General features: G+C 36.3%; 1 long non-coding RNA gene across 1 annotated transcript; it reads right to left on the minus strand.

Annotated features, from left to right (window-relative positions):
- Window positions 1-4975: 4975 nt before the first annotated feature.
- Window positions 4976-6016, minus strand: LOC145000196 (uncharacterized). Its single transcript, XR_013661155.1, has 3 exons — window positions 5898-6016; window positions 5727-5781; window positions 4976-5071 (listed from the first exon to the last, which is right to left on the minus strand). It is a non-coding gene; the product is annotated as an uncharacterized LOC145000196 (long non-coding RNA).
- Between the last annotated feature and the right edge of the window lie 2184 nt (window positions 6017-8200).

Raw genomic sequence — 8200 nt, forward strand, 5'->3', positions numbered from 1 at the left:
GATAGTCAATCCAGTATAGATCTATATGCAAACTCACGCTCTCCCTCCAGGAGATTTTGGTTACAACTCGGACCATGACAATGAAGGCATGCTCCGATATAGTGGATCACATTTATGTTACCGTATACTTGTATGTTCTCATCATAGTATCGTTGTATATGTTCTCATCCTAGTATAGTTGTATATGTTCTCATGGTAATAAGTAATGACTCATGAATGAACTGACTCTTGTATGCTTCATTGAACTAGAAGTAGTAAGTAGTATAACTCTAAACTATACCTATTATAGTTTATTAGTAAACTTGTTTGTATGATTGACTGTACTGAACTAAGATAAAAGTCTTTATATCTATACATATATACATAATATGTAACTAAGGATTCAACGACATTCAGACAAACAACCGGGTACTTTAAGACCACAACCAAACAAGGACAGGAAGTAAAGTGGGTTATCTCTACTAAGTCCTTCAAACCTTATTTATATAACTATATATGTAGTAGACATGGTTTTAACAATATAGGATTATCCGTTTAAATCCCAAAACTCCTTCATCTGATGTCTATTTTTGTCAGAATTTTTACTGCCGTAATCCTATTGTCGGGGTCTTCGACTTTCGTTTAGGTTGTGTCGGCTAAAGACTACTCGATTTCTATTTCGAGTTTTTAGCTGTCTACTACTAGGTCAGAAACTTCGAAAATTCATAACTTCCTCATACGAAGTCAGATTTGGGCGTTCTTTTTATGTATATTCGCATTTTAATGATATCTACGACTTTCATTTAGATACCTAAGGCTAAAATGTATTTTATTGAAAATTCTCGTTTTATGCTTAACAGCGCTCTACCGGTAGCGTTATGAATCTTAGATTGGTCATAACTCCTTCGTTATAGCTCGGATTTTAGTGTTCTTTATACTTTTGGAAACCTTATCATGATATCTACCACATAGTGTACCCAAACAGAGCTTTTTGAACATTTCATTTTCGATGATATTCTTATTACTTTACAAAGTGGTTACAAGACTCGACTTTTAGTCATTACATTGACTAGAAATAACGGGCTGTCACATCATCCCCCCGTTAGAGGGAATTCCGTCCCGAAATTAGAGTTTAAGAAAGTAAGTAGTTACAAATAACTAAGAAAATAGATGAGGATATTTCAGTTTCATCTGATCGTCTCGCTCCCAAGTGAATTCAGGTCCTCGCTTGGCGTTCCAGCGAACCTTCACTATCGGGATGCGGCTTTGCTTCGTCTGCTTGACCTCACGGTCCATGATCTTTACAGGTTCTTCCACGAAGTTGAGGCTCTCGTTGATTTCGATCTCGTCGAGTGGAATTACAAGAGTCTCGTCGGACATACATTTTTTCAAATTTGAGACGTGGAATGTAGAATGTACGTTACTAAGCTCGCGAGGTAGGTTAAGTTTGTAAGCTACAGGGACGATTCTAGCGAGAATCTTGAAAGGCCCTATGTATCTTGGATTGAGCTTCCCACGCTTTCTGAAGCGTATCAAGCCCTTCTAGGGCGAGACTTTCAAAAGAACGCGGTCTCCCACCTGGAATTACAAAGGCTTCCTTCGTTTGTCTGCGTAGCTTTTCTGTCGGTCTCTAGAGGTCTTCAATCGTTCACGAATATGAATGATCTTCTCTGTCGTTTCCCGTATGATTTCCGGACCTGTGGGAGTGTTGTCATGAACTTGTCCTTTAGCTAACTGGGTGTCACCCACATCAGCCCAGCACAGAGGGGATCTGCACTTCCGGCCATAAAGGGCTTCAAATGGAGAAGCTTTGATGCTCGTGTGATAACTGTTATTGTAGGAAAATTCAACAAGGGGTAAGTGAGTATCCCATGGTTTCCCAAATTCGATCACACAGGCTCTCAATATATCTTCCAGTGTTTGGATAGTCCTCTCACTTTGTCCGTCTGTCTGAGGATGGTAGGCTGTACTCATGTCCAGCCTTGTTTCTAGGGAACTTTGTTGTGACTCCCAGAACATTGAAGTGAATCTGCTATCTCTGTCGGAGATAATGGATATAGGAACAACATGCAGTCGTACGATTTCCCTAATGTATGTTCTCGTAAGCTTCTCCATCTTGTCAGTTTCTTTGATAGGCAGGAAGTGTGCAAACTTAGTCAATCCATCGATGATGACCCATATGGTATCAAGTCCACCTATTGTCTTGGGCAACTTGGTTATGAAATCCATAGGGATCCGCTCCCACTTCCATTCTGGAATCTCTGGTTGTTGCAGTAAACCGAAGGATTTCTGGTATTCGACCTTAACCTTTGTGCAAGTAAGGCATTTACTCACGAAGGTAGCAATCTCTGCTTTCATGTTAGGCCACTAGTATAACTTTTTAAGATCCAGATACATCTTATCTGAACCTGGGTGAACGGAATACCGAGTATTGTGTGCGTCGGTCATGACCAAGTCTCGGAGGCCACCGTGCTTCGGTGTCCAGATCCGGTCCATGAAATATAAGGCTCTGCCACCCTTAGCTTCTAAGTTCTCATCCATTCCTCTAAGGGATTCACCCATCACGTTTTCAGGTTTCAAGGCTTCAAGTTGAGCCACCTGAATTTGTGTAGACAAGTGTGAATGGATAGTCATTGTCAACGATTTGACCCTTCGACCTAAATATTTTTTCCGACTAAGGGCGTCTGCTACTACATTGGCTTTACACGGATGACAACAAATTTCGCATTCGTAGTCATTGAGTAACTCGACGCACCGTCGTTGTCTCATGTTGAGCTCCTTCTGATCGAATATGTGTTGTAAACTCTTGTGGTCTGTAAAGATCGTGCTTTCCGTACCATACAGATAGTTTCTCCAGATCTTCAGGGCAAACACAACTGCCCCCAGCTCAAGATCGTGTGTGGTGTAGGTGATTTCGTGTGTCTATTTTTGTCATAACTCCTTCGCCTGATGTCTATTTTTGTCAAACTTTCAGGGCAAACACAACTGCCCCCAACTCAAGATCATGTGTGGTGTAGTTGATTTCGTTTGTCTATTTTTATCATAACTCCTTCGTCTGATGTCTATTTTTGTCAAACTTTTTATTGTTGTAATCCTATTGTCGGGGTCTTGAACTTTCGTTTAGGTTGTGTCGGCTAAAGAACGCTCGATTTCCATTTCAAGTTTTTAGCTGTCTACTGCTAGGTCAGAAACTTCGAAAATTCATAACTTCCTCATACGAAGTCAGCTTTGGGCGTTCTTTTTATGTATGTTTGCGGTTTAATGATATCTACAACTTTCATTTAGATACCTAAGGCTAAAAAGAATTATATTGAAATTTCTCGTTTTATGCTTAACAGCGCTCTACCGGTAGCGTTATGAATCTTAGATTGGTCATAACTCCTTCGTTATAGTTCTGATTTTAGTGTTCTTTATATTTTTGGAAACCTTATCACGATATCTACCACATAGTGTACTCAAACAGAGCTTTTTGAACATTTCATTTTCGATGATATTCTTATTACTTTACAAAGAGGTTACAAGACTCGACTTTTAGTCATTACATTGACCTGAAATAATTGTCACAATGTTCCTGCAATTCCATTGAGTTTCAATACAACAATTCTATTAAGATGTTATATATCACATCTTTGCCGCTATTTAAACTTTAAGTCTGCATAGAGACGGATGGTGGTGGTGGCGGTGGTGGTGGAGACACTGATGTATCAAAAACAAAATATTAAGGTACCTTGATTGAAAAACAAAGAAGATGATGGGGGTATCCGGGTTGGTCATCTGTATCTATTGAACATAAAAAATCATCAAAAAACCAAAAAATAAGTTACATAAAGCAATTCTTAAATCGGAAAATGACAACCCAAAGCAGCTTAGTAGATTTATCTAAAATAGTTTTCAATTTTTTATAAGAAAACTTACCAAATGTCGAAGGCTATTAATCATAAAGAAAATTATTTGCAACTTTTTGTACATACCATCAACATTTTTTAAAGTTAGTTGCAACAAACATAGGTTATACAACAACAAAAGAGAATCTGAAGAGGAAGAGGGAAAATTGTTTACCTTTGATACTTCACTTAATAGTTAATGCGTTGGCTTATGGGTGTGTGCACCTTCGAGTTCAGTCTTATGAGATTTTTTTTCTCTTTTTCTTCTGTTTTTTGATCCATTCTTGCATTTATTAGTCGAAATTGTAGAGATAAACAAACACAAATATGAGTTGCTTTTGAGGAACACTAAAATTCATGAAAAAAAAACTTTTTACATATGTACATTTAATAAAAAGATCAAGCAATTACGAAGCCAAGTAGACTAAAACTGAATAAAAAATTTCACCACTGATTTTCTCTATTTCTTCAGTTGTATATAGTTCCTCTTTCAGATGTTCCTGCAATAGTAAAAAAGAAGGTAAATTGCATAAACAGATCTATGTTTTAAGAATATATCTTCAATAATCTTTGAAATTTAGGAGGAAACATGAGTTAATAATAAAGAGAGGAAATGAGACAATTTCATGTTTTTATAATAAAAAGATCAAGAAAACCCAAAGATGAGTTACTGAAATCTTTTAAGATAAATGAGTATGAATACTTACATGTAAGGCATAGTAAATTCAATTTTTTGTGTTACTTTTCCCGTTACAAACAACAAAAACATAACAAATAATAGAGTTAATCAAGACATTGAACAATTTATGTGTCTATAACCCTAAACCCAATAAAATAAAAATATTATTTTTTTATTAGAAAAATAGTTGCAGGTACTTATATGTTAAGATGCAGTACAATCATTATTTTTAGATGATTTTCCCGTTAGAACAACAAAAAAACATATAAGTCTATGATTTGGCAAATTCAACACGTCTTTTATGAAAAACCAAACAAATGTTGAAGCAAGAACTATAAAAGATGTATAGATTATTCACCTTTTGCTAAAAAGAAAGAGTGTATGAAGATCATTTCATCAAATACAGACCGTGTGCCCAATGGTCTACCCTGCTAGTGGTTAGTTGGCCTAACCCCAAAGGACTTGGTTCATCCAATGGATTGAATTGTGTCGCTGCTATAGGAAAACTAATCATTCCAAAATCCTCCTGCTGCTAGGAAGAACCATGGAACAAATCAACTTACAATATATTGACAAAGTAAACAAACCATCATATAAAGAGAAGCAAATGGAAATTAGTCTACAAAGATAACAATAGAGTTGTAACTGCACAAAATAGAACTCATATGATTTCATGAAGATATGGAAGTTAGCAATCCAATTTCATGGAGACGTATAAACAAACATTTGGTATGCAAACTCCAGAAAATAAATTTGACTAATTTACATAAAATAAATTGAATTAAGACTTCATAAATCTTAAAAACCATTATACGAACACGAATTTGAGAACAAAGGGAGATAAGTTAGGTGGGAAATAAAAAGAGTAAAAAAAAATAGTTAGTATTGTATTCCAGTGGATAAAGATGGACCTATCTCTAAAAATGATTTGTAGAGATCATGAAACTAATTTTCAATAAAAATCATAACCTGTATGTCACTAATTAAAATAAATAAGAGAGGATTTTAGCAGATGTACCTTAGATTCGTATGATAAAACTGATGTTTGGTTAAGAAATGAATATTGCATCTATTTGTATTAGTCGTTGAAATAAGTTGTATAGTCGTTGCTAAGTAAATACCAAAAAAGGGAATCAAAAGTCAAAAATAAACAACAGTAAGGGCTTCAAATACGAAGATTGTACCTTTCAATTTAAAATCGATTAAAAAACTGGAAATGGACAACCCCATGAATCCCTTCTGAAAAAAAAAAGGTAAAACACAAACTGTCATGTAAAACCTGATTATTCCAACACCATCGAAGGAAGAAGTAGAAGTAGAATATAAAAGAAAAACGTGAAGGAAGAAGTGTAGACCGGAAATAGCCGATTTCCAAAAGCTTGGAAACATGTGAATAGAATGTAATCGTTGTTAATATTCTTTGAGAAATCGATTCATCCACCGTTTCATGAGGTCCCCGGTGTCGGTGGTGAAATTGTAGAGATATGAAAGGGTATTGGAAATAAGGATTTTGTACAAGAAACACGTCATTGTCCGCGTCTGCCGTTACGCCAACCATTGCAAAAGAGAGGATCTGATCAGAAAACAAAATAAGTGAGGAGGTGATTGACTTACCTGAAGTGTTTTGGTAACGTATTCGGTGACCATCGACCTGAAAGAGAAGTCACAGGGGGCGATCGGACGGTCAAAAACGCTGCTTCGTGTGACTTCCTTTTGAGGTGGATGGCGACTGTTTTGGAAGCTGAATCGAGGATGGTGATAGTAGAGAGCGGGAGACGACGTGCGAGATGCAAGAAGAGGAGGCATGGGGGGATGCGAGAAACCAAAAATATTCGACAGAGGGAACTAAATCTGGAGAATCCACCCTTCACCATGGAAGCACCTCTATGACTTTGCCCTATAAATCCATCGGAAGTCGGACATCGACCCTAAGCGAATGGTATGACGGTTACACCCTAAGCGAATGGCATGGCGGTGGGAAGCTTCGAGATAAGTAGACCGACCAGTTGGTGAAGTAGTCAGGATCGGTGAAGAAGAAGATGGGAGAAAATCGGAGGTCTTGTGCTGAGGAAGATAATGTGAGAAGAAGGATCGAGAACAAAAAGGCCTAACCCAATGGTAACCCAAGGAACAATACCTGGTTAGAAAAATACGTTGAAGTGGTTAGACCTTGTGGATGACAAAAACTGAACACCAGAAGATGATCAGAAGAACTTGTGGATTGAGGCAGTGGAGACGATCAACAGGAAAAGGCGGCAAATATTGTAGTTAGAGAAGAAAATCGGTGAGCAGCGCTCACGTGAACAGTGGGAAGGCGAGCTATAAGGCTAGAGGCAAACGGAAGAAGGGAGAGGCGGTGGAAATGAGGAAGTGAGCGAATAAAAAGAATAAAGAAGTATTTGAGACGGTGGAATCTGTTGATGGATTAACTCGGTGAAAGATCCAGTGGACACGTGGACAAAACACGTATCACTCCTTAAAGAAGCAGTGAGAATGAAAGTTTGTAGAAAACATCATATACTGCAAGGACCATTTATGCCAAATCACCACATGTTTACTATTTCTAACTTTCATTTCTTTATGATATATATATATATATATATATATATATATATATATATATATATATATATATATATATATATATATATATATATATATATATATATATATATATATATATATATATATATATATATATATATATATTAATAAGAGAGTAGATGATATATAGAGTGTACCTCCTGTTGCCCGATTCGATCAGCTGAATGTGAGGAAATACCCATTTAATTTGACCGATTCGTGTTTCGGAAGAGTTTGTTCAGCTTGAGACCCACTTAGCTTTGACCTTTTCAGTTTGACCGGATTACTTTATTTTCTAATGCATAAAGTTGCTGTAAATAATGCTTTAAGGGATGTACCTCTTAAAATTCAGAAAAACATGAAAAATAATTTTTAAGGTATAAAGATATATATATATATATATATATATATATATATATATATATATATATATATATATATATATATACACATTTGTATGGAAAGAGTTGTGTATATTAAATGTCATTCTTCATTCACTTTCGAGACAACAAAATACCTATTTTTCCCTTTTTCAAACTTTATTTAACTGTCACATGATTCGTATAAGAATTAATAATTAAATAGATTTTTGGATCCCCGAGTTATCATATGTGATTATTACTAACGGTTTGTATATCATTTTTTCTGATCTCTACGGGATATTAGTAACATAAACTCCTCTTACTTTCCTTAATTCTTAACCAAATCATACTAATGGTCACTTTAAAAACCAATGGGGTATCAGTAAGGCAAAGTCCTCTTACTTTCCCTGATTCCTTACCAAATCCTGCTAATGGTTACTTTGAAGACCAATGGAGTATCAGTAAGGCAAACTCCTATTATTTTTCTTGATTCTTTACCGAATTGTACGATATTTGGGTTTTCAGGTATATACAACGATTTCTAACCGAACTTATGACCACACACTGCGCACTAACACCTTAAAAGGGCATGCTCGAGCCATTGGACTTGTGGTACACAAGGGAATGTTCAAAGGGTACTAACGTCAATGCCAACAATCCATCTCGGCAAATGCAGATATAGTTAGCAGCTCCGATGCGGGCGGTCTAACCCT

This window comes from Lactuca saligna, chromosome 1, assembly GCF_052625555.1.
Source record: "Lactuca saligna cultivar CGN05327 chromosome 1, ASM5262555v1, whole genome shotgun sequence".
NCBI lineage: Eukaryota > Viridiplantae > Streptophyta > Magnoliopsida > Asterales > Asteraceae > Lactuca > Lactuca saligna.